The sequence below is a fragment of the Vulpes lagopus genome, chromosome X (genome assembly GCF_018345385.1).
Source record: "Vulpes lagopus strain Blue_001 chromosome X, ASM1834538v1, whole genome shotgun sequence".
Classification (NCBI taxonomy): domain Eukaryota; kingdom Metazoa; phylum Chordata; class Mammalia; order Carnivora; family Canidae; genus Vulpes; species Vulpes lagopus.
Window position 1 is genome coordinate 40,617,208 of NC_054848.1, and position 25,540 is coordinate 40,642,747.

Consider the following 25,540-nt stretch of genomic DNA (forward strand, 5'->3'; position numbering starts at 1 on the left):
CCACTTACAGAACTTTAGAGTTGAAAGGGGCCATGAAAAGCTTAGTTTGTATTTCACCACGGTCAAGGCACCTCCCCGTGGTCCTCTGGGCACTTATCCGGGCCGAGGCTCCTCCCGGCAGCAGCGCGCCCAGCAGGAGCAGAGAGGAACCCACCTGGAGCACGACGCCACGGGTGCGGGAGCACCAAGTGGGCGGAGCCTCGAGGCGCGCGGCGGTGGCGAAGGCGCCCAGCCCGCCAGAAGAGCGCGCGGCGGGCGGACGGCGGGGAGCCAGTCGGGTAGGGCGAGCGCGGCCGGCGGTTGGTGTGGGGGGGCCGTTGAGGGGGGGCTGGAAGGAAGGGGAAGAGGCGGAGCGTGGGAGCGCACAGTGTCAGGAATACAATAGTGCTCCGCGCCGCTTCAGCCGCCGCGGCCGCCGCCGCCACCGCCACCGCCGCCGCCCAACCGCCTGCCCAACGCTGAGGCCTGACGGGCCGGGCGGGCGAGGGCCGAGGGCGGGAGCTGAGGCGCAGGGGGCGGCCCCGGCGGATCAGGCGGCGGGGCGGGGGGCGGGGGTGGGGAGGAGATTAGGGGGCAGGTGCGAGGGAGGGGAGAGAAGAAAGCGAGCGGTTGGGGGGCGGTTACCACCCCTACTGGACTCGCCCGGCACATTGCCGGGCCCGAGTGTGGAGCCGGGAAGGAGGGAGCGGCGACCTAGCTGCGCAAAGGTAGGCGCCACAGAAGCTGGACGCGGCGCGAGCGGCGCTGGAGGCGTCGCGCCGGGTGGGTAGCGGGAGTGGCGGCCTCGGGGAGTGGAAGCGGGTGCCGCGGAGCGCAACGTCCCGGCCCAGCCTCGCAGCGTTCCGGGGCGCTCCGGCCCCACATCGCGGTCGCTCCGGCATCCCTGGCGTCTTCGGGCCGAGAGCGTGTGTGGGCTGAGGTAAAGTGCCCGCTGGCCCTTCGGTCGGCCGGGACAGTGCTGGGGTGGCCGCCGCGGGGGGCGGGGGCGGACGCCCGAGCTCGGGCTCGGCTGCAGCTTCGCTCGGGCAGGAATTGAGCGCCATAACTGTTGCGGCCGTTCACTCCGGTGCCCCCTCCCGGCGCCCCCTCCCTCTCTGCGCTCTGCCTGGTCTCGGGGCTCCCGGGGTCAGACCCGCGGTGGGGGGACCTGCTCTCCGGGGCCGCCCGGGCCGGATGCTCCAGGGAGCGAGGGCGCGCCCCTGGCTGTTTCGATGTTGGGGGGCATGAAGAACCGAGTGTTTGGAGAGGGGGGGCCGGGCGGCTCAGGTAGTGGCGAGGCCCCCGGTGAGCCCGGGTACCCCCGGAGCAGGAGCGCGAGCTCCCCGCCGGCTGGCTAACTTTCCCTCCCCCTCCCGTCATTGTTCGGGCGCTGCCAGTCCGGGGCCGCCGCCACCGCCGAGCGCCTGGCGGTCCGGGGGGTGGGAAAACCGGGAGGGCTTTGCGAATCTTGCGGGGAAAATTTCCCACCGCTGGGCACGGCAAAGTTAACTTTTCTCCAGTGAACGAGTTGGTTTTATTCCCTCGGCCGTGGGGCGATCGATTTAAAAAAAAAGAGAGAGAGAGAGAGAGAGCCTCCTTGCAATCTTTTCTTCTCGCTTTTCAGAGCTACTGCTTTGGTGAAGTCTGGCTTTAAATTGCACAGGGCAACCTGCGTTTATTATTTGTGACGGGGGGGGCGGGATCTTGAGTGAGTGACCATAATGGTGGTATGTGAAGGCATGTTTAAAAGTTGGTATCATTGTGTAGCCCTGGGACATATGTAGTTCCCAGGCATTTGGCAAGAAACTTGTTTGGCCGCTTCTCTGACTTTCTGAGTTGCTAGGAAATCCATGGCCTCAGATGTGCGCAAGGTTTTTTGATGTGAGAACCGTTTATCTGTGAAGCTGAGGATGGGATTCCCCCCCACACACACACACACACACGCCATCTGATTGTATAAGAAATCAAAACCGTGTTGATGGTGATTTCAGTGGCCTGAAGGGAAAGGCGACCTCATTCCCGGTATTCAGTCTGATAAAGATAACTGTCTGCTTCTCTCTAAACTCTCAAAGTAATGGAAAATAATTTAGGTAAAGACTGGTTGCACAACATCTTGGCTCAGTTTAAGCAACCCAGAATCCACTTTCCCAGAGTAGTTCTCTTAAATACCTTCCCTGAAGCCACTTCTTGTCAGCCTGGGGGTGGGGGTGAGGGTGAGAAAGAAGTCGGTCTGAACAAAGCATTGTATTTTATTTAATTTAATATTTTCGTAACATCTGTAAACAATGGGAATGGATTCCTACCTCTGTACCCTTTGAATTGAATATCGTAGTTTTCATGCTTTTATAGTGTCATGTGATTACTCTCTTGATAAGTGAAAATATATTTTTTCTTTTTTGTTTAGCCAAGGAGTATTCTACCTCCATAACATATCGTTTTCTTTTTCATTTAAAGTGAGCTCTGAGCTGAAATACTTGAATTGTAAAAGATAATACCTCGCTTCAAGGGGTGAAGGGATTACATGAGGTCTTTGGGACACGCTTCTCAGTATTAGCTACCGTCATTACCACCTTTTCTTTAACTGTGGTCTTCTCTACAGTTTGATGTTTTTTGTTTTTATTTAGAAAGAAGAGTTCTTAACCCAGTATCTTTGCCTTAAAACAGTTCCTTGCATTTTTCATCCAATCAGTTCTGGAATAGTCAGGGATACAGGTCTGGTTCTAGAATCCACACATTCTGTCTCCCACCTTTCTGAGTCACATTGCTGTGCTTTGGCAGTGTGGTAAGTGCCTTCTCGCTTTTAGTATCCTGTGAATCTTGGTCACGGGTGGGAGAAAGTGGAGAAGGGCCTTCTACTCCTTCCTGAAGTGTTTGTGATCAACTGGAAGCCAGGGGGGACTCAGAAATAACCTTAGGGGTGCCCATGACCCACCTTCTGGCCTGTAGATGAAGTTTCCGTAAGTAGGACACATGATGATGCAGGGCTTTCATCATAGTTGAGACAAATGGATTAGTGAAAGTAAAAATAAAGAACCAAGGATGTTAGGCTAGTAGGTTGGTTATGATCCTCTCCTTTGATAATTCTTCTCTTTTCCCTCCCTTGTGTTTCATCAACAGTAACAATCCATGTTTCCCCTAAGCTATACAAATCTATTTTTTCTTTTTGCCCATTACTTTGAGGTCTGAGTAGAACTAGGCAAGTATTTGGGGGAATGTAGGGAAAGGCAGGAGGCATTGGGTCTTTGTGAAGACATGGCATTACAGAGGGCTTTTATAAGCCTTGATCAGGGAGGGATACAGAGGTTGAATATTATCATAGGACATAATGCACCTACTTCCTCATGGAGGTTACATGAAACAGGAGCTGAGAAAGGTAGAGATCATATGCTGGCTTACATTAAAAAAAAAATCTCTCATCAGGGAATAACTTACTTTATAGGTGAAGGATGGGTGTTGGGTGACACCCATCTGGCACTCTCCTGAAGTGGCTTATATGGGGACACTTGAGTGGTTTAGCAGTTTCTCCCTGTTGTTCAGTTATACTGGTTGGGAAAGCTGAAGCATTCTAGTTTGTGGGGAGAATTTAGGGTGAATGAGTAAAAATGATGAGCGAATAAAAAGGTGCTAGCAAATGGTCATTACAGACCAAGTAACTACCTTTTTGACTTTCTATTTTCTGAAATATTTGTGACTCTCCCATGGTTATTTTGCCTCCTCCCTGTAGTAGGTCTCTCCTTAGACAATAGTAGCAAAGCTCTTGCCATCAGAACTGCCTCTGTGCTTCTCTGGGGGACAGAAAGAAGGGTCCTGGGGAGAGTTTACCTAAACCCACAGCTAAGCTTGGGAAAAGTAACTCAGAGGGCAGTCAACTGAGGAAAGTAGGTGGGGGGCCTGGTGTGGGAATATGGTACTGGTGTTTTTGACTAATAGGAGATGCCTATGCGTTGATTGATACTCTTTAAGCAGTAAATAATCTCTGTCACAACCCAGAGGCCATAGCTGAGCCTACTATCCAAGGAGCTCCTTGTCCCTTGATACGAGCTGATAGGCAAGGATATCTGAGCGCGGAATGTGCTTTTTGAAATGCTGACAAGAGAATATGGTACCAGCATAGCCAGTACACCAGACCTTGTGTTTTGGACTCTTCTGTGAAAATTCTTCTTCCATTTTTAGATTTTAAAAACTTATTTTGATTATAATTGCAAAAAGTTGCAAGAATAGTACAAAGAACCTCCTGGATTCCCTTTACCCAAGGTCACTAATTATCAATAGTTTGCTCCCACTTGCTTTATCATCTGTTCTTTCTGTTTCTTTTTCTGAGCCATTTGAAAGTAACCATTGAGAGATTGACATTGTCAAGGGCATCCTGTCCTAAAGAGTGGCTCAGGTGTATCCATGGGGTATAGCAGAATTTTGGTGGTGATGCAGGGCCCCAGAGGGAGAGTGAAGTCTACCTATAGCTGTAAAGCACATCTATGTGAGTCATATGGAATCTCTGGTGCTAGATATAGAAATCAGTATCAATTGTAAAAGTGGTTAAATTTGTTCCCAACTATGCCAAACTTCAATATTGTTAGGAAAATCCACTTCACCACTCCGCAGCTTTGCACCTGTAATGTATTCTCCAACATTTTCATTTAATTCATTCAGCAAACATCTGTTGAGTGCCACTTATTTGCTGGGGGTATAAGAAGTGAAAGATAACTCACTTCATCCTATTAAGAGTTCAACATCCAGTGTAAAGGAAGAAAGAAATCTACCATCACAGTCATGGGGAAGAGCATTTCTGTTGAGGGAGTTTACAGGAGGTGCTTAGAACACCAAACTGGTTAAGGATCTGAAGAATAGATACATGGGAGTCGAATGTGAAGATCCATTTTCTCTGAGACTTGCTGCTCTTAGGTGACAAGATTCATGAGTTAGGGAAGCCTTTGGTTTCCTATAGCCAGCACAGGCTATGCGGTCAGGACAATTTGGATTTGAATCTACCACTTGATCGGGGCTGGTACTTGACTTCTCTATGCCTCAGTTTCTTCATCTGCCTAATTTGACATATCCAACGTAATAATTGAGGTAATAATTGCTCTGTAAACATTCATTTTTATCTCTCTCCCTCCAAATGCAGTATGTGGGGAAATAAGGTGAGCAGTATTAAGTGTTAAGGTGGGATCCAAGGAGGTGTTTCTATTTTTCCTACAAATATGTAATTGCTAATTGTATTGAGAGCTATGATGGAGATCACTGTAAGGGATAATAACAGCAGCTATGACTTGTTAACCATTTTTTGTACACTGAGCACTGTGCTAAGTATTTAACATAGAGTGTCACTCTGAGGTGTAAGGCAAAGGTGACTTGCCTGTGGTCACACAGCAAATAAAAGGTAGAATGCTTTTATAAGGGAGACGAGCAAAGTGCCCTGGACCCTGAATAATGAGAAGGAATAAGCAAGGTAAAAGAAGGGATTGTCAGGCAGAGGGAACACACCAGGTGTTGTGAGGACAGAGGTGAAAGAGAGATGTGGAAAGGATCCATAGAGGTTTGGCTAGGACCCGGGGAAAGAGAGATGAGGTAGGCAGGGGGAGATTGACAGGGCCTTATGGGATCTCATTAAGGAGCTTGTGTTTTATTCCAAGGGCAGTGGGAGGCTGCTGGAAGGTGTTTTTCACCTTAAACCATAAGGGGTATGTGTGGGTGGGTGGGTGTGGTGCGGTGTGTGTAATCCTGAAAGGCATCTAGTGAGACCTAAACAAAAGTAGTTTTAAAGTCATTTCCCCTTCAGTATCCCACTTTGTGATCCAATGGAGGCAGTGTTTCTGGCCCAAATGTGTAGATCTTAAACAGTTTCTACGGCCCACCATTAACACAGCTAAAAAGAGTTGCTGTGATGCTGGAAGAAGCTGGTCCTGCAGAATGCTTCTACAAGGTTTAATTAGGCTTATATATCTGATGCTTTTTAGGCTGCATTATTAAGGGAGCTCTTTCAGCTTTCACTGAGCCCTGTCAAATGGGGGGAAAAATTAGGAAAACTAATTCCTGGAAACCTGAGTTATTGTTCAGTGGTAGAAATGGAACTGTTGAGTATAAGACTTCGGTTTAAATATATCATGATAAGGATGCTTCAGTGACTAAATGGAAATTTTTAATGTTTTTTGTTTTTTTGGTGTGTGCCATCTGTGATGGCAGACAGCACATTTGTGAGAATCTGGGAAGACTTAGGCATTTTTTCAGTACTTATATATTTATTTATTCTCATCCAGGTACTGCAGGTTTTTCTGTTTGAAACTATTTCTTATGTGCAGAATCAACTGCACAGGGAGAAAACCAGTGTTCTCTTCCCCTATCCATATGTAGCAGACCATAAACATATTTACTTTGAAGTAGCCTTTGTCTATTAGCTTTTTTTTCTTTTTTTGGCAGGGACGGTTGTTAGCTGGTGGTTGGATGATCTAGGATGGCCTTGCTCACATATCTGGTGGCTGTCAGGCTGGTTGGTCTAGGAGGCCCTAAGTGAGGATAGCTCATCTCCACTCCGAAGTGGTCTCTCCTTTAGCTGACTGGTTTGGATCTGTTGACATGGTCTCAAAGGCACAAAGAAACAAGAGCAAGTGGCAGTGCACAAGCATTTCTCAGGTGTCTGCTCGTATCACATTTGGTATTGTCCTATTAGCCAAAGTTGGGGAGTGCTTCCTTGGCCAAGCCCAGAGTCATTGTGGGAGGGAACCATCCAAAGGTACAAATGCAAGGAGGTATTTTTTTAACTGAGGACCATTACTGCAGTAATGCATAATAATTATTAATGAATGTAACCTCTTTTCCTTTGATAAATCTTATTAAGCACTCATTTCTAAATGTAGTGTATTTAAGAAAAGAGAGAGAGAAAGAAAGGGGAGAGGAGAAGCAGAGGGAGAAAGAATTTTAAGAAGGCTTCACATCCAGTGTGGAGTTCAACATGGGGTTCAATCTCACAACCCTGAGATCATGACCTGAGCTGAAGTCAAGAGTCGAACCCTTAACTGACTAAGCCACCCAGGTGCCACTAAATGTAGTATATTCTTCAAACTAAGTAGTATGATTGTGCCATTACTTCTAGTGAGTGTGGAGCTGAGTGATGGTTTTTCTAGAAGGAAACCAGAGGGGGAGATAGTGTGGCTCTGGATGTAGGTACTCTTGCAAGTGGCTTGACTGCTCACTGATCTTTGTGGCTATTATCAAAGGAGTTCCTGCATTTCCTCAACCTCCTTTCAAGCTTTATGCCCTAAAACTTATTGTGCTAGACTCTACTGCGCTTTATAGTCAAGCAAAGAATGGTTAATTGGAAACCCATCACTACCTGAAAGATGAGAGAAACATATGCAGCTTTTCTACATAACCTTTTTTTAAAAAAAAGATTTTATTTATTTATTCATGAGACACAGAGAGAGAGAGAGGCAGAGACACAGGCAGAGGGAGAAGCAAGCTCCATGCAGGGAGCCCAACGTGGGACTCGATTCCGGGTCTCCAGGATCAGGCTGTGGGCCGAATGCGGTGCTAAACTGCTGAGGCACCCGGGCTGCCTCTACATAACCTTTATTTATAGTTTTTACCTGAGAAGAAATCCTTATATGGGCATTATGATAAAGACAAAGGATTCTCTGTAGGTATATTTTATTTGGTTGAGATTTTAAAGTCTCCCTGTGGTTGCAGAGAAGAATCCAGTGGTGTATTGTGAAGTGAATGGTCAGTGATGAGCAGTTCGGGGCATCAGCCTTTGACCTTTATTTGTGAAGTTTTCAGAGGTAACCCTTTTCTCATAAATTGAAATAGGATTTTCAACCAGCTATGGCCTGAAATATATTACATAAAAATGCAGCTGGACCCTAGGAAGCATGTGTGGGAAACTGAGGAGAAGGCTCACTTTGTTCATTTTAGAGATGCACATTCCTCCAGAAAATTGCCTGGTGATAGAATCTCAGCTTTCTTTCTTTTCCTCCTAGGATAAAAATTAAAAATAGAAAATCCCTGACATTTTAAAAGTCAGTGACTTGAAAATAGCCATCAAAATCATAAATGTATATATCATTTGACCCAGCAAACACTTCCAGGAATTTATTCAACAAATATTTGCATATTATTTGGAATATTTATACTAGCAAAAGATTGGTTAATGTGCTAAGTATCAGTCAAGGCTTGGTTGTACAGTAGAATATTAAAAGATACTGCATGAGGGCAGCCCCCGTGGTGCAGTGGTTGGTTTAGCGCCGCCTGCAGCCCAGGGTGTGATCCTGGAGACCCAGGATCGAGTCCCGCGTCGGGCTCCCTGCGTGGAGCCTGCTTCTCCCTTTGCCTGTGTCTCTGCCTCTCTCTCTCTCTTTCTGTGTTGCTCATGAATAAATAAATAAAATATTTTAAAAAATTAAAAAAAGATACCACATGATTTCTAAGGTGTACAAAATGAAAAATAAGAAACAGAACAGTGTGTATTGTATGCTACCATTTGTGACAGCTACTGGGGCAGTAATATGTACTGTATAATATATACATTTTGCTTACGTAGACATAAAATATTTCTAGAAGGATGTTCAAGACACTGATAGCTTTAGGGCATATATAGTGAGGGTAGAGGGTTGGAAGATCTTTTTACTGCATAAACTTCTGTATATACCTTTAAAAAATTTTTTTTGGTTGTCAAGTGATCCTCCATTGAAATATTTTACTTTGTCAGTTTTTGTTTTGTTTTGTTTTGTCTTGTTTTTTACTTTGTAGTTCTTAAGTAGGTGGGCATTCCACTGCACTACTATTGATGTCATCTATGATGTCATGAGGGTGGTGGTCATCAACATTGCAGCCCACAGATGGGGCAGTCCCCAGGATCTCTTTAATGGTTCCAGAGAGTTCTCTGGCTAGACATCAGTGCTGCATCTGTCAGGCAATGTTGACAGTATCATCAAAAGTGCTATTTCCACTGTGCTTAATGTTTTTCTGCTTCTTTCTGTCTCTTGGTGGTTCCTTCAGGGCTTTGATAATCAGGGCAGAAGCAGAAGGTACCACTTCAGTCTGGGCTGAATGGTCAGTTTCACTGTTCCTCATACCCTTCTAATCACTGGTTGCCTTGGCAATGTCATCAGTGTTTTTTAAAGATAGACACGGGGGAAGGGTGTGATCTTTGGGGCCAAGCCATACATGGCACTGACTTCCCCACCAGTTCACCTTAGGTATAAAACTTGTTGGAGTTGAACATAGGCAGTATGGTGGAGGCAGCTGGTGTTAGATCAGCCCAGATTCAGGAGGACCCAAGACAGTTGCACCTTTACCACCTCCAAGCTGAAAGTCAAAAGTACCTTTTGAATTTTAAGCCATGTGAATACATTACCCTATTTTAAAAATCAAATAGATTTATTTATTTTTTAAAAGATTTTATTTATTTATTCATGAGAGACACAGAGACAGAGAGAGAGGCAGAGACACAGGTAGAGGGAGAAGCAGGCTCCATGCAGGGAGCCTGACATGGGACTCGATCCCAGGGCCCCAGGATCAGGCCCTGGGCTGAAGGCTGCGCTAAACTGCTGAGCCACCCGGGCTGCCCCAAATAAAATTATTTAAAAAGATACGGTATATGGTGATGATGATGTGAACTGCATGGACTCCCACCTAAGTTGATCTGGTCAGAGCTATCCCTGGTAAGAAAAAAATATAGATATATAGATATAGATACAGATATACAGTTTTGTTTCCTATAAGTGCTTCAGAATAGTGTACTTCTGAATTTTTAGAAGTCCTACCTTTTCCAGAATGTCATATGAATGGAATCATACCCTATTTAGCCTTTTTTGGTCTGGCTTCTTTTATTTGATTCATCCATGTTATGTGAATTAATAGCCTTTTCCTTTTTATCACTGAATAGTATTCCATTGTATGGGTGTACCACAATTTGTACATTTACCTCTTGAAGGACAACTTAGCTGCTTCCAGTTTCTTGGTGTTTATAAATAAAGCTTCAGTAAACATTAGCATACAGATTTTTTTTTTGAAACGTAAGTTTTCAGTTCATTTGGGTAGATACATAGGAGTGGGTTTGCTGAGTTTTTATAAGAAATTGCCAAACAGTCTTCCAAAGTGGCTCTGCCATTTTGCATTCCCACTAGCCATGAATATGAGGTGTGTGTCAAGTTTCCTTTTGCTGCATATGGATATCCAGGAGTTCCAGAACCATTTGTTGAAAAGACTGTCCTTTCTTCATTATTATTGGTTTTGCACCTGTGTCAAAAATGTGACTGTGCCTGTGTGGGTCTACTTCTGGGCTCTGTAATCTGTTGCATTGATCTGTGTGTCCATCATTTTGCTATTAAACACTGTCTTGATTACTATAGCTTTATAGTAAGTCTTGAAATTAGTTAATATGAGTACTCTTACTTTTTTTCTTCTCTACCAAAATTGTAATCGTAAGAGAGGACATTCTTAACTTGTTCCAGTCTCTCACCATTAAGTATGATGTTAGCTATAGGTTTTTTTTTTTTTAGATTTTATTTATTTATTTGAGGGAGAGAAAGCACAGGCAGGGGAGGGGCAGAGGGAGAGGGAGAAGCAGACTCCTGACCAAGCAGGATGCCTGACATGGGGCTTAATCCCAGGACCCTGAGATCTTGACCTGAGCTGAAGGCAGACCCTTAACCAACTGAGCTACCCAGGCTTCCCTAGCTGTAGGTTTTTAAAATATATATACCCTATTGCACTGAAAAGAGTTACCATAGCAGTCCTGACACTGTTTGCTATCTTTAGAAGGTCTTCTTGCAAGATTGGCCCTTGGCTGCTGTCTTGAAAATTGGCTCTTCAAACATTTTGAAAATAAAATATTCAACCTTCATTTATTCCTTTTCCAGTGTTCATTTCTTTATGTTAATCCAAGCTTCCACCTTAATCATAATCTTTCAGCCTGAAAAAATTTTCCTTAATTAACAATTCTTTTGTGCAAGGTCTGCTGACAGTAAATTCTTTGCTTTTGTTTAAGAAAGTCTTTTTTTTTTCCTTCGCTTCTGAAGGACATTTTCGTGGGATATGGAATTCTGAGTTGACAGTTTTTATCCTCTTCAACATATTACCCCACTGTTGCCTTGTTTGCATGGTTTCTGCTAAGTCTGCTGTAACTTTTATTCTTCTTTCTCTATATATATAGATAGAGATAGAGATAGAGTTTTAGTAGTTCATGTGTTTTTTTCCTCTGACTGCCTTTGAGCTCTTCGTCTTTGCCTAGATGTGGCTTTTTAATTTTGTCATATTTGTCCTGCTTGGTTTTCTTCTGAGCTTCTTGTATCTGTGGATTGTTGCCTGTCACTAATTTTGGAGAGTTCTCAGTCATTATTTTTTCAAATAATTCTTTGGGTAGCCCCGGTGGCCCAGGGGTTTAGCACCGCCTTCGGCCTGGGGCGTGATCATGGAGACCCGGGATTGAGTCCCACATCAGGCTTCCTGCGTGGAGCCTGCTTCTCCCTCTGCCTGTGTCTCTGCCTCTCTCTCTGTCATGAATAAATAAAATCTTTTTAAAAAATAATTCTTGTATTCCATTCTCTTTTTTTTTTTAATTCCCCTGGGATTCCAACTACAAGTATGTTATACCTTTTGATATTTTCCCATAGTTCTTGTATGCTGTGTTCTTTTTTTTCACTCTTTTGTCACTTTTTGTTTTAATTATTATTGATCTGGCCAATAAACTCAATTGTTAAACTCACTGATCTTTCCTTGGCTGTGTCAATTCTACTGTTGAACATGTTGGTTTAGTTTTTTTTTTTTTTAAGTTCTAGCATTTCCATTTGATTGTTATGCTATCTTCTTGCTGAAATTATTCATCTAGTCTTGCATGTTGTCTGCCTTTTCCATTAGAGTCTTTAATATATAAATCATAATTCTAAATTTCATTTGATAGTACCAACATCTGTGTCATACTGAGTCTCAATCTTATTATTGCTTTGTCACTTGGAATATTTTCTTGCCCTTCATTATGCCTCATAATAAAAAGCTGAACATGGCTGAAAAGTTGAAACTGAACATCAGGAGATACTGAGTTAAATATTTGATATATTTGGGGAAGAACACAGATGTCCTTCTGCTAGGCCTTTAGTGTGGGGATTTGAGTTAATCTAGTCAGGAGTTGGCTTGTGTTTGATGTTTGTTTTTGGTAGGGCACCAGAGATTTCTGATTCCTCTAGTGATACCTTCTTTTTGACTCCTGCTTGGCTTTGGGTTTTTCCTTTGTGCTGTTTCCCAAGAGCTATTATAGCCCTCCCAGTTGGATTCCATTGTTACTAACTACATAGCTGGTTTGCCAGGTGGTGGATAGTGGAGGAGGAGGGAGTTCTCTGATGATTTGATTAAGCCTCAGACTTAGACACGCATTGGAACCTGGGTTTTGAGTATGTCCTTTACAAGATCCTGCCCCTCCTCCAGGGGGTGAAGCTTCTTTTCCTTTTTCCTGTCTTTCTTTTCCCCAGCTGCAGTGAGTATCCACCAGTGTCCTTAAACCAAGGGTTTTAAGCCCTTCCCCCTGCAGATTAATAAGCCTTTTGTTCTGTGCTGGCGGTAAAGGAAAGGGGTCTGGGTGGATTTCACAGTGGGTGTTGTTTTCCTCAACCAACCAGCACCAGGATGGAAGCTTTCTCTGGGGTTTTCCCTGATTTTTTCTGTAAGAGCTTGGTGGGATTCCTGTAGGAAAAACTTGTAAGAGGATGGGAATTCCTCCACTCCATGTGGAGCCTAGAAGCTTCATACTGTCATGACATCCCATACTCTGGTCTTCATTAATTTGTTAGAATTTCTAGTTTGATCTTCCTATCAGATTACATGCTTGGATCCTATGCCCACCTGCAGGCATCTGTCTCTTCAGATATCCAGATGGTGGTTTGCCCTGTACTCAGTTCTTTGATAGGTCCAAGAAGAGTCGTTGGTTTTTCAGTTTGTCTAGTACCTTCTTTTTTGTAAAGGTGAGAAGGATGGCTTACCAATCCTTTACCAGCTGAAACTTGTATCCTGAGAAATAAGTTTTCATCTGTATAAATGTCTAATGCAGTGCATGGCCCATAGAAACTCAGTACAGATTAGCTTTTTCTTTTTCTCACCTCCTTGAATTTTATGGTTTTATGGCTAGGGAGCTAGGAATAATTGATTCTGGTTTGGGTTCTGCCTGTTTTAGGCTTTAAAAGCCTCTACACTGCTGGCAGTATGTTGTTCTGTGTCTTGCTGTCTTCCAGAATTCTATATATGCCTTTATAATTATTGAGAATATTATTAGCACTCAGTAATAATTTGCCTCATTCAAAAGTAGAGTGTGATTTAGTCTTTCTACAGTATAGGTTTTGTTAGTGACCATGTATTTGTCATTTTTATTCCCCACATTTCCAGATGCAGTTTAGTTCAGCAAATATTCGAGTGCCCACCGTGCTGTAAGGCACTAGGTGTTGAGTAGAATACAAGCATGGCCTGGTAAGTGGAGTAACCAAGAGGTTCTCAAAGGCGATGGAGATGAGACCCTTTGGATGTAAGGATATTGCCATTTGGGAAATATCTCCATTTTGATCTAGAAGGATTAAAATTGTTTTTAATTCTGTTTTTAGTTATACTAGAGATATACTAGAGTTGCATTCTAGTAAAAATTTAAAAGGTGTAGAAAGAGAGCCATGGTTGTCCGTGACATCCTTGTAACAGCCTCATTTCATTACATTCTCCTTCTCAGGGTTAATTTTTATTACTTATTTTTTATTTACTATGCAAATTGCTATATCAAGTATCATGTATTTTTAAGGGACTAAGCACACAAATTCTGTTAACTTTTGTTTAATGGGATAACTCATCATTCAGTTTGGATGTGTGGCCTAATAATGTCTTTTTTGCTTCACATTATAGTTAACTCTTTTAATTTTTAAAGCTGAAAACTATTGTTAATGGTAGGTAGAACTGTGTTTTCTTTTTACATAAATTAGTACTGACCAAAAAGAAGATGGCCTTTCTCTTTAATTATCATATAATAAAACTGACTTTTGCATAGTCCTGTGGATTTTGATACATGTATAGATCAGTATAACTACCATCATAATCAAGGTACAAAATAGTCCCATCACCTGAAAAAACTCTGTTACCTTTTCAGTCACACTTTTCCCACCCCCAACCCTTGACAGCCACTGACTGATCTGTGCTCCATCACTAGTTTTATCACTTTGAGGATGTCACATAAATGGAGTCAGACTGAATGTAATCTTTTGAGTCTTGCTTTTTTTCACTCAGCGTAATGCTTTTGAGATTCATCCAAGTTGTGCATATTAATAGTTTATTCCTTTTTTATTGTTGAGTAGTATTCCATTGTAGAAATGTACCACATTTGGGTTTCTAGCAGTTTTGGTAATTATAAGTAGAGCTGCTATAAGAATTCATATGCAAGTGTTTATGTGCACATACAGTTTCAGTTTCCTAGGGCAAATAACCTGAGAGTGAGATTGCTAGAATTATACTAACATTCATGGTAAAACCTAGTTACCTAGAGTTTGAATGGTAGAATGGATAGAGTAGTAGAGGCTCAAGTTGTTTGAATTCTGCTTTTGCTTCTTAGTTATGCAACCTTGAGTGAATTTAACCTCTTTGTGCCCTAGTTTTATGTTTTGTAAAACGAAGTTAATAATAATAACCTTTAGGATTGCTGTGTGGAATTAATGGCATATTAAGGATAAAATGCTGATCAATGTTTGGCATACCAAATATTATTATTATTTCATGCTTAACTGAACCTTGTCAGAAACATTTGTCTTTAATTAAAATAGGAAATTAAGTAATCCATAAGTGTGATGTGTTTAGTAGGCAAGCCTTCAAAGCATGCTGTCTCTAGGAGAAATTTTAAAAGTTATCCTCAGTGGCAAAAAAATTTAGGAACATAGATGTACAGGAGTCCTATGTAACATCCAAAGGTTGGACTAGATGACCAATTTTGATGGTTTTACTTGCCCTCTCAACATTAAAAGAATCATGTTCACTAAGAATTTAATCCATTGCTATATTTAATAGAGAAGCTGCAAAAACTACTTTAGGATCAGCTAACACTCATTTAGTGCTTGCTATATACCAGTCTCCAGGATAGGGACTCAAGTGTATAAACCTTAGTATGTCCCCACAAAATAAGTAATTTGGATAATCACTGAATGATATTTTTATACTTTTTTAAAGGTAACTGTTGAAGACACTGATGAGGCATGATTTCTTGAAGCCCCCATGATGTGAACCACCTATGATATCTCAGATCCTATCTTGAAACAGGAAACCTCCCCAGTTTTGAGTAGCACATTGAGGAGAGAATTGTAAAACCTCAACAGGTCTACTCATATCTCTCCCTAGAGCACTATGTCATTAGAATGTAACAGAGGCTCCTTTCTTGCATAACTGTTATAGAGTATGGTCTGGCTCAGTCTGAGAGAATGCCAAGGCAGAAGGGATGTGTTTTCCCCTGGAGAACTTTCCCTGTCCTATGAGGTACACCAAAAGGGCTACCCATTCACCTACTAGAGAGTGGGTGAAAACCAGAAGGTGCAAAGAGGAACCTAAATGTCCTTCCTTCTCTTGTCTGTTCAGTTGTTTTGTAATGTATTCACATGCCACAGTCTATCAACTGAGGACAATTCTTCACCTGGGATTTCAAGGGAATTGGGTGAAACAAGAAGTTAGAGCACATAGTCTGGGATGTCATCTCTAAACTGTCCTCATTGCCTCCCCTCCCCAAATACCACCGGAACAACACTTGGATTTACCGGGAACCTTTCCTCACAGTTGGAACATCCTTCCCTCTTTGCTCTGCCAATCCTGCCTGGGCCATTTCTCGCAAATTCTAGCCCAGCAAGACACTCCCCCTTGCCTCAAAACCACTTGTTTGGACACCATTCTCTACTCCATATTTCTTCATTACATCATGTCTTGTTTTTCTTTTCAGTAGGCTCCATGCCTAGTGTGGAGCCCAACACAGACCTTGAACTCACAATCCTGAGATTAAGACCTGAGCTGAGATTAAGAGTCAGATGCTTAACTGACTGAGCCACCCAGGTGCCCCAATCATGTCTTTCCTATTCACTTTGTCACCTAATGCCATACTTCCTTACTCTGTGACCTATTTCATATATACACAATCTGAATGTTTACAACTAGACTGCCTTTCCCGGAGTGGTAGGAAACCCTCAAATTCTCTATATCCTATCTCCACAAATACCTGAAAGAGAATTGTTGCCTGCTATTTAATTAAGCCAAACAGCGATTCTCATTTTGTGTTTAAAAATTACTTATAGCATGTTCTAATGGCTACATAAGTCCCGTGAAAAGTGATAGTTTGGGAAATAAATATGCATTTTGTGGACTGTCAGAAGAAAGCTGGTGTTTTGCCATGCTGCCACAGTGAAAAGTGTGTCCATACCATTTACCTGGATATAGCATGGCTTCACAGTATAGATTACAGTCAAAACTTCAAGCAGCTTTTTTCTGGTTCCATCATGCATTCTAGCTTTCCCCATAATTCTTTGCCCACTTAAAATGTTAAAGAGCACTGGGAATTTAAAATTTTTTTTAAAAAATATAGACAAAACAGGGATCCCTGGGTGGCGCAGCAGTTTACCACCTGCCTTTGGCTCGGGGCGCGATCCTGGAGACCCGGGATCGAATCCCACGTTGGGCTCCCGGTGCATGGAGCCTGCTTCTCCCTCTGCCTGTGTCTCTGCCACTCTCTCTCTCTCTCTCTCTGTGTGTGTGACTATCATAAATAAATAAAAATTTTTAAAAAATTATTTAAAAAAATATAGACAAAACATTGCAAACAGTTGTATCCTACTTGTCTCATATGAAACCTGCATCTTATATATAGGAGAGGGGAGTGGGTGTGTGTTGAGCCTCAGTTTAGATCTCCCCAGGATAACCAACTTAGGTTCAGGATAAACATTTTTTATCCCTCTCCCTGTACTGCTCCTCCTGCTTGTGCTCTCTTGCTTGCTGTGTCAAATACATACATACATACATACATACAATCTTTTTTTTTAAAGAAAGCATTTTTTATACTTGTAAATAAACCTGGCTGTAAAAGCTCCAGTTATGCCCTTTAACCCCTTGAAGAGAATTCATGTAGACACTTCTCTTTAGGGAAATAATTTCTAGGCTGTTTTCTTGCCATGATCTCTATGCCTCTGTACTCCAGGCCCAAATTCAACTTCCTTCCAGACTACTATCCTTAAAGATGCAGGCTGTAAAGGTCTCTTCTTCCTTATAACCCCATTCCCACTCTCACCATGAGGCTACCACTGACCCCTCACTGCTCACTGCATGGTGGACAGTGTCTATCTTCCTAAGAGCCTAGCAGTTAAAGTCCCCCACATCCAGTCCTAACCTTTCCCACCATCCTTACCTCTTACTTTTCAAATCCTTTACTCATTCTGTCCAAGTGTGCATTCACTAGAATCTAAATATACTCTGAGTCATCCTGCCACTTCTGTGTGTACTGCCTTTGCCTGAAGTTCTCCACATTCCTCTGGGTTTGTTTCATCCTGTACATTCCGCAGGACCCACTCAAAAGCTTATCTTTTTTACCTCAATGGTTCCTTTAATCTTTGAAGGCACATAGGACTGTGTTCAGCACTCATTTTCCCAAATGGGATGGTAGTATAGACTGGTTAATGGCCACAAAGTCCTTTCATTTCTGTATGTATGTGACTTTGCAGCACCTCCCATCAAGATAAGAGTCTGTTCTCTACTCTCTGAATCTGGGCTGCCCTTGTAACTTGCTTTGGCCAATAAAATGCAGTGTGAGTAACTGTGACTTCGGTGCCTAGGTCTCAAGAAGTTTTGTAGCTTTCCCCTTGCTCCTTAGGAATCCTGAAGGAACCTTGTGAAGAAGCCCAGCTAGTATGCTGGAGGAAGAGGAGGAAGAGATGATGTGGGAAGAGGTCAGTCAGCAGCCAATCATCAAACATGTGAGTGAGGCCATATTAGAACATTGAGCCCCAGTCACATTGCCAGATGACTAACCATATGAGGGACTCAGGAAAGACTAATTAAAGAATTACCTAGCTGATTCTATCCCAAATTGCTGACCCACAGAATTGTAAGCACATAAAATGATTGTTTTTATAAGCCACTAAGTTTTGGGATGATTGGGATCCCTGGGTGGCTCCACGGTTTAGTGCCTGCCTTTGGCTCAGTGCGTTATTCTGGAGTCCCGGGATCGAGTCCTGCATCGGGCTCCCTGCATGGAGCCTGCTTCTCCCTCTGCCTTTGTCTCTGCCTCTCTCTCTCTCTCTCTCTCTCTCTCTCTATCTCTTGAATAAATAAATAAATAAAATCTTAAAAAAAAAGTTTTGGGATGATTTGCTATGCAGTAATACATAACTGAAAGGGCATGGTTTGTATTCCTACGGCCTAGAGGACATGCCTATGACAGGTTTTCTTTAAGTGATTATTGTGGATCACTTTCATCATGGTGTCACTCCTTCTTTATTTTTTTTTAATTCTTTTTTTTAAATTTTTTATTTATTTATGATAGTCAAAGAAAAGGGAGTATATCTCTTCATACTTTGCTGCTATCCTCAAAGCTAGCCAGTGACCACTGAACATGTAAGTAGTCAATGAATACTTGTCGATTAATTGACATTTTATTTTTTTTAATTTTTTTATTTTTTAAGAATTTTTATTTTATTTTATTTATGATAGTCACAGAGAGAGAGAGAGGCAGAGACACAGGCAGAGGGAGGAGAAGCAGACTCCATGCACCGGGAGCCCGACGTGGGATTTGATCCCGGGTCTCCAGGATCACGCCCTGGGCCAACGGAAGGCGCCAAACCGCTGCGCCACCCAGGGATCCCGATTAATTGACATTTTAAAAGCAATTATGCTGGAATTACTCTTTTTTGTAAGGTTGCCAAGTTTTTGAAAAAATTACTGAAGTATAATTGACATAAATGCTATATTAATTTTAGGTATACAACATAGTAATTCAACAATTCTATGTATTCAGTGCTAACCACGATAAATGTAGTCACCATCTGTCACCATACAATGTTATTATAGTATTATTGACTACATTCTCTAAGCTGTACTTATCATTTACATGACTTATTTATTTTATAACTGGAAGCTTTTACCTCATAATCCCTTTTATCTGTTTCACTAATACATGCGCCCGCCTCCCCTTTGGCAACCACTGGTTTATTCTCTGTATTTAAGAGTCTGGGTTTTTTTGTCTCTGGTTTTTTTTCTGTTTGCTCATTTGTTTTGTTTATTAAATTCCACATATGAGTGAAATCATATGATATTTGTCTTTCTCTGATTTATTTCACATAGCATTATACCTTCTAGGTCCATCCGTGTTGTTGCATGTGGCAGAGTTTCATCCTTTTTTTGCCTGTGAAATATTCCAGAGTGTGTGTGTGTCTCTGTGTGTCTGTGTATACACACCACACCTTTGTCCATATATCTGTGGATGAACACTTGAGTTGCTTCCATTTCTTGGCCATAAATAATTCTGCTGTAGACGTAGGGGTGCATTTATGTTTTCAAAGTAGTGTTTTTGTTTTCTTTGGGTAAATACCCAAGTGTGGAATTACTGGATCATTTACAGTATTTCTATTTTTAATTTTTTGAGGAACCTCCATAATGTTTTCCACAGTGGCTGCACAAATTTATATTCCTACCAGTAGTGCACAAGGGTTCCTTTTCACCCACATCTTTGCCAACACTTGTTATTTCTTGCCTTTTTGATACTAGCCATTCTGACTGGTGTGATGTGTTATCTCCTTGTAAGGAACTGTTCCGTATCTTGTTTGTGGTGGTAATTACAACTGTATTCGTTTTTCAGAACTTGAATTGTACATTAAGGATAGGTTATACTGTGTATAAATTTTTAGAATTAAGGTATAATTCAAGGCAATTATGCTGAATAAGTCCTTTTTTTGATAAATGTGGCTAAATATACAGGTTACATGTTATTGTGAGAAAAGGAATTTGGCCCTTTGAAAATAAATTTGCACATAATAAGTACTCATGTTAGTTTCTTTCCTCCCTGCACACAAATGCTTCAGGATCATCTATCAAGACTGCTAAAGAAAGCATATATACCCTAGGAGATGGCTAGATCTCAGATGACCTCTAAGATCCTGTGATTGGTTTGAAAGGTAAATAAATGACTATTTTGGAATGCTTGTATAAGGTAAAATATATAAGTACCACCACACTATTCTGAAGCTGGTCCCCTAGAACCTTAATTGTCCTTACAAAGACTCGGGTATAAAATAAACTATTAACCCTCTGTTAATATAAATTATTTTAAAATTAAAAATAATACAGAAAGGTGGCCAAATGTTCTTTCATTGTCATACTGGAACATTGACTAACAGGCCCACCCAAGGATTATTTAGTTCTCTGGGGGATTGCGTCTTTGGAAGTAACATGTTAACTCAAAGATTTTTGTTGGGCAGAGATGTAAAAATTCTGTTTGGTAGATATTCCCAGAGAGTGTAGATTAACTGTCCTATAGGACATTAACCACTTTTCTCTGTACCTTATCTATCTTATTGTAGCATTTTTAATTTTAGTACCTATATATACCAGATCTCTCCAATATTCTTTGAATCAACCTGAGTCCCTCACTAATAAAGTAGTCTTTCACATGTGTTCACTCTGTATTTCTAGGAGTCATTTTTTTAATTTTGAAAATTATACTTTGATACCTGAAACATCCTACAACATTGCCTGAGGATCATGCCCTATCCCTACAAACTCCCTGAAATCCACTACTGATTGCTGATTTTAATGCTGTACCAACACCTTGAAATACCTTTGTGATCATGCTGGTACATGAAGAGCTCTTCAAAAAAAAAAAAAACAAAAAAACAAAACCACTAGATACCTCTGCAGAACACTGCAGAAAGACTTTCTGGAACTATTCTCACAAAATGAGAAACTGATGTTCCTTCCTATCATGTTATTGTTCTATTTATAAGCCAAGAGGATGACATTAAGAACCTTTGTTTTAGGAGATCCAGAGCAAACAGACTCACACTGGGCCCTTCTTTCCTGTCAAACACTATTCCTTATAATCCACTTTTGCTAGTAATGGCCATAAGATAACTATATTGGAGCAATAAAAATTGATAAACTACCAGCTGCCTCAAAAATCTAATAGCTTTGGCAAAATATACTGTAGCTTGCTGTGATAGAGCCTCTTTTTCCCTAATAGGTTTTATTTTAACACTTTCTTTTTCACACTACTGAACAGCATAGTCAAATCAACAATTCAGCAAAAGCCCAGTGTGTTTCAGGCACTAGGAACTGCTCAGTCCTGACCAACCCTGCTCACCCTCTGCCTCAAGCAGGCTTCACTGGTACTCAGTGTCAGTCATTGATTTGCAGTTGTCCAGGATGAAAATGGAGAACAGAGCAAGCCCAGATGGAGGGTTGCAGTCTACCCTGTCAGCACCCACAGAGTCAAGGAAAAGAGTGGGTCTTTTTCACATTAATAAAAGCTTAGCTATCTACAAGGCCACTGAATATTAAATACATACAAATTTGAAACATCCTGTGAAACAGGAAGGGTAGGTTAAAACATGGTTCATTAACACCTGGTATTTATAAGTATTCTGAATTGGCTTGATGACTTTATTGAAAGAGGTATAAAACAAATACCTTGCAATAAAAACTCAAATTCAGAATAATCCAGGTATGGTGCCCATTTATACAGAGACCAAAGGGCCAACTTCCCATGCAGCATAGGGAATCCTCTGCAGGGAAACTTTGAACCAGAATTCTAAAACACCAGGGAGGAGGGGGTGGAGTGGGGTAAGAATATGGGACATAAGTAGGGGGAAATTTTTCAACTCCTTTTTTTCCTGGTGATTATTAAAACAAAGTTCTTTAATATTTCATCATAAAATGTTTTTGAAAAAATAATCAATTGGGCCAGTTTCTGCATTGGGATGTAGAGAGCTAGAAGGAGCATTGCTCCCACCCATAAAATTTAAAAAAAACAGACTGATTTCAAATTCATGATCATTATTGAACCTATCAGAAGTACTTTGCTCAAGTATTTGTTCAGAGGAGTATTTGTTCAAAAATTTGGTCATTTTTAAATTTGGCAGTTTTCTTGCTATTAAGATTTTTTTGTTTATTATTATTTTAAAGATTTTATTTTGGGGGCACCTGGGTGGCTCAGTCAGTTAAGCGAATGCCTTCAGCAGAGGTCATGATCCCAGGGTTCTGGGATCGAGCCCTACATAGAGCTCCCTGCTCTGTGGGGAGCCTGCTTCTCCTTCTCTCTCTGCTGCTCCCCCTGCTTGTGCACATGCTCTGTCTCACTCTCTCTCAAAGAAAGAAAGAAAGAAAATCTTTAAAAATAAAGATTTTATTTTTACATAATCTCTACACTCAACACGGGGTTTGAACTCAACTCTGAGATCAAGAGTCACATACACTACTAACTGGGCCAGCGAGGCATCCCATATGTATTTATTTAAGTATTTCTATACCCAGTGTAGGCCTTGAACTCCACCTGAGATCGAGTCACATGCTCTTCTGACTGAGCCAGCCAGGTGCCCTTTTAACTGTTAAGTTTTGAGAGGTATTTTTTTTTAATATTCTGGATAAAAATCCCTTATTGGTTACATAATTTATCAATATTTTCTCTACATCTGTGGCTTGGCTTTTCATTTTCTTAACAGTGTCAGTCACCAAGCAAGATTTTAATTTTGATGAAATCCAGTTTATCATTTTTTTAAAAGGACCATTTTATTAACTCTAGGTCATGAAGATTTTCTCCTGTGTTTTCTTCTAAAAGTTTTGTAGTTATATGTTCTACATTTAGGTTTATGCCCATTTCCAGTTAATATTTGTATATGATTTGAAGTTTAGGTGGAGGTCTATTTTTTACATGTGGATATCTTATTGTTTCAGCACCATTTGTCCAAAAGACTATCCTTCCTCCTTTAAGTTGTTTGTACCTTTGTCAAACATCAGTTGCCTATATTTATGTGAGTTGATATCTGAACTCTCTTGTTCCATTGGTCAGTTTTTATCACTTCACCAATACCACTGTCTTCATTACTGTAGCTTTACTGTAAGCCTTAAAATCAGTTAGTGTGAATTCTCTAACCTTTTTATTATTTTTAAAGATTTTATTTATGTATTCATGAGAGACACAGAGAGAGAGAGAGGCAGAGACACAGGCAGAGAGAGAAGCAGGCTCCACACAAGGAGCCCGATGTGGACTCAATCCTGGAACTGGGATCATGCCCTGAGCTGACGGCAGACGCTCAACCACTGAGGCACCCAGGTGTCCCTGTCTAACCTTTTTAAAATTTGTTTTAGCTATTCTATACCTTTTGTTCATAAATTTTATTTTATTTCTTTTTCATAAATTTTAGAATCAAGTTGTCTATACTTACAAAAACTGCTTGGATTTTTACTGGAATCAGATTTTTTTTTGATCTTTTTTTTAAAATTTTTTATTTATTTATGATAGTCACAGAGAGAGAGAGAGAGAGAGGCAGAGGAAGAAGCAGGCTCCATACACCGGGAGCCCGACGTGGGATTTGATCTCGGGTCTCCAAGATCGCGCCCTGGGCCAAAGGCAGGCGCCAAACCGCTGCGCCACCCAGGGATCCCAATATATTTTTTAAATAATCAGTTTCTAATTGTTTATTGCCACCACATAGAAATATGATTTATTTTTTGTATTGACCTTATATCCTGCTCCCTTGTTAAGCTAACTGGTTGTTATAGGACTTAAAAAAATAGAATATATTCCCTGATATATTTTATTTTATTTTTTTCCCTGATATATTTTAAGCAAACAATCATGTTTAGGAGTAGAGATAGTGCCATTTGGTTTTAAGTAATCTCTACACCCACTGTGGGGGGGGGCTCAGACTTACAACCCCCAAATCAAGAGTCTCATGCTCTACCCACTGAACCAGCCAGGCATCCCTGTATGCCATTTGGCATGGATCCATCTGTCCATCCATCCATCCATCCATCCACTCATCCCTTATTGCACAGACCAGGACTTCCAGTATGATGTTTAATAGTGGTGAGATAACACTGTCAGTTATACTCAAAAAAAATTTTTTTTTAAAAAGAAGTAGTGAAAAAGGATACCTTTTTCCTGTTTCACCTTCAGGTCTTTCATCTGAAGTTCATTTTTTAAGATTTTATTTGTTCATCAGAGATACAGAGAGAGAGGCAGAGACATAGGCAGAAGGAGAAGCAGGCTCCCTGTGAGGAGCCTGATGTGGGACCCTGGGATCATGACCTCCTCACAGGGAGCCAAAGGCAGATGCCTGATGTGGGACCCTGGGATCATGATCCCTCCTCACAGGGAGCCAAAGGCAGATGCTTAACCCCTGAGCCACCCAGGCATTCCTTTTTGAAGTTCTTTTATCTGGTTGATGAAGTTGCCCTGTATTCCTAGTTTGCTGAGAATTTCTATCATGAGTGCATAATGAAGTTTGACAAATGCTTATGTAATCATCAACTGATATGATCATGTGGATTTTCTTTTTTAAATTTGATGTGGTTGATTACATTGATTGGTTTTCAGACATTGAATCTGCCTTGCATTCCTGGGGTAAAGCCCACTTGTTTGTAGGTTTTATATATTACAATTAGATTTGCTGATATCTTGTTGGGGATGTTTGCTTCTATATTCATGAGGGATATTGGTCTATAGTTTTCTTTTTTGTACTGCATTTGTCTGGATTTGATAGCAGGGCTTGATAAAATAAGAGTTGGGAGGGATTCCATCCTCTCCTGTTTCCTGGAAGAGATCTTGCAGAATTGGTGTTGTTTTTTCTTTAAATGTTTGTTGAAATTTGCTGGTGAAACCATCTGGGCCTGGGATTTTCTCTTTAAAAAGATTTTTAGCTGTGCATTTAATTTCCTTAATAGATATGGCATTATTTGGGTTATCTATTTCATCTTAATGAATTTTGGTAGCTCATGGTTTTTGAGAACTCTGTCCCATTTCATTTGAGTTGTCTGTGTGCATAGAGTTATTCATCAGATTGGCTTATTATCCTTTCAGTATTTGTAGGGTGTATGGTGATAATCCCCTCTCTCATTCTTGATATGGCTATTTTGAGTGTTCTCTCTTCTTTTCTCTCTCAGTCTTGCTAGAAGTTTATCAATTTTATTGATTTTTTTCAAAGAACCAACTTTTTTTTTTTTAAAGAACCAACTTTTATTATCATTGATTTTTGTCTGTTTTTGTTTCTCTGTTGTTTTTCAGCTTCATTGATTTCTGCTTTATGTAGATTATTTCCTTGTTCTGCTTTGGATTTATTTTGCTCTTCTTTTTGCAGTTCTCTAAGGTGGAAGTTTAGATTGTTTATTGAGACCTTTTTTTTTCCCCTAAAAGTGCGTTTAATGCTGTTAATTTCCCTATAAACTCTGCTTCAGCGGTAGCCCCTAGATTGGGTTATTTGTATTTTCATTTTTCTTTAATTCAGAACATTTTCTAATTTCTCTTGGAAGTTTCTCTTTGATTCATGGATTATTTAGATGTAGCTGTCTAATATCCAGTGTTTGGAGCTTTTCC

The 25,540-nt window shown here is 41.1% G+C and overlaps 1 protein-coding gene across 3 annotated transcripts in view; it reads left to right on the forward strand.

Annotated features, from left to right (window-relative positions):
- Nucleotides 1-242: 242 nt before the first annotated feature.
- Nucleotides 243-25,540, forward strand: part of JADE3 (jade family PHD finger 3) — a 132,652-nt gene continuing 107,354 nt past the window's right edge. Inside the window, exon 1 of one of the 3 annotated variants that reach the window (XM_041741430.1) lies at nt 243-278. The gene's annotated coding sequence lies outside the window, so the exon portion shown is untranslated. Of the gene's footprint in view, nt 279-558; nt 708-19,834; nt 20,127-25,540 lie in introns of those variants that run through there. The other 2 variants (XM_041741429.1, XM_041741431.1) reach the window with 2 other exon arrangements.